Source organism: Arachis stenosperma, chromosome 5, assembly GCF_014773155.1.
Source record: "Arachis stenosperma cultivar V10309 chromosome 5, arast.V10309.gnm1.PFL2, whole genome shotgun sequence".
Classification (NCBI taxonomy): domain Eukaryota; kingdom Viridiplantae; phylum Streptophyta; class Magnoliopsida; order Fabales; family Fabaceae; genus Arachis; species Arachis stenosperma.
The window spans coordinates 27,133,843-27,135,533 of record NC_080381.1 but is presented as its reverse complement, the minus strand read 5'-3'; the positions used below and the strand labels follow the sequence as shown (position 1 = coordinate 27,135,533).

The window sequence follows — 1,691 nt, the reverse complement described above, 5'->3', positions numbered from 1 at the left end:
CAGGAGCAAGGATAAGAACATTCTTGTTGAAGCTGATCTAGAACCTGAAAGGACTCTGAAGAGGAAGCTAAGAGAAGCTAAAACACAACACTCTGAAGAGGACTTTACTGAAATTTTCGAAAAAGAAGTAGAGATGGCCGAAACCAATAACATTGGTGGAGGTGCAAGGAAGATGCTTGGTGACTTTACCGCACCAAATTCCAACTTCCATGGAAGAATCATCTCAATCCCTGCCGTTGGAGCAAATAATTTTGAGCTAAAGCCTCAATTAGTTTCTCTGATGCAATAGAATTGTAAGTTTCATGGACTTCCATCAGAAGATCCTTTTCAGTTCTTAACTGAATTCTTGCAGATCTGTGATACTGTTAAGACCAATGGAGTTGATCCCGAGGTCTATAAGCTTATGCTTTTCCCTTTTGCTGTAAGAGACAGAGCTAGAATATGGTTGGACTCTCAACCTAAAGATAGTATGAAATCTTGGGATAAGCTAGTCACGGCTTTCTTAGCTAAGTTCTTTCCTCCTCAAAAGCTGAGCAAGCTTAGAGTGGATGTTCAAACCTTCAGACAGAAAGAAGGTGAATCCCTCTATGAAGCTTGGGAGAGATACAAGCAACTGACCAAAAAGTGTCCTTCTGACGTGCTTTCAGAATGGACCATCCTGGATATATTCTATAATGGTCTGTCTAAATTGTCTAAGATGTCATTGGGCCATTCTGCAGGTAGATCTATTCACCTAAAGAAAATGCCTACAGAAGCTCAAGAACTCATTGAAATGGTTGCAAATAACCAGTTCATGTACACCTCTGAAAAGAATCCTGTAAGTAATGGGACGCCTCAGAGGAAGGGAGTTATTAAAATTGATGTTCTGAATGCTATATTGGCTCAGAACAAAGTGTTGACTCAGTAAGTCAATATGATTTCTCAAAGTCTGAATGGATTGCAAAATGCATCCAACATTACTAAAGAAGCATCTTTTGGAGAAGAAGCTTATGATCCTGAGAACCTTGCAATGGCAGAGGTGAATTATATGGGTGAAGCCTATGGAAACACCTATAATCCCTCAAAGAAAAATCATCCAAATTTCTCATGGAAGGATCAACAAAAGCCCCGACAAGGTTTTAATAATGGTGGAAGAAACATGTTTAGCAATAGCAAGCCTTTTCCATCATTTTCTCAGCAACAGATAGAGAATTCTGAACAGAACCCATCTAACTTAGCAAATATAGTCTCTGATCTATCTAAGGCCACTCTCAGTTTCATGAATGAAACAAGATCCTCCATTAAAAATTTAGAGGCACAAGTGGGCCAGCTGAGTAAAAGAGTCACTGAAACTCCTCCTAGTACTCTCCCAAACAATATAGAAGATAATCCAAAAAGAGAGTGCAAGGCCATAACCTTACTTGGTGTAGCCGAACCTAGAGAGGAGGAGGAAGACGTGAATCCCAGTGAGGAAGACCTCATGGGACGTCCTCTGGACAAAAGGGGTTCCCATTTGAGGAACCTAAGGAATCTGAGGCTCATCTAGAGACCATAGAGATTCCATTGAACCTACCTCTGCCATTCATGAGCTCTGATGAATATTTTTCCTCTGAAGAGGATAAAGATATTACTGAAGAGCAAGTTGCTAAGTACCTTGGAGCAATCATGAAGCTAAATGCCAAGTTATTTGGTAATGAAACTTGGGTGGATGA

At 40.3% G+C, this 1,691-nt stretch overlaps 1 non-coding gene across 1 annotated transcript; it reads right to left on the bottom strand.

Moving 5' to 3' along the window:
- Window positions 1-535: 535 nt before the first annotated feature.
- On the bottom strand, window positions 536-643 carry LOC130983489 (small nucleolar RNA R71). Its single transcript, XR_009087474.1, has one exon. It is a non-coding gene; the product is annotated as a small nucleolar RNA R71 (small nucleolar RNA).
- Window positions 644-1,691: the final 1,048 nt, after the last annotated feature.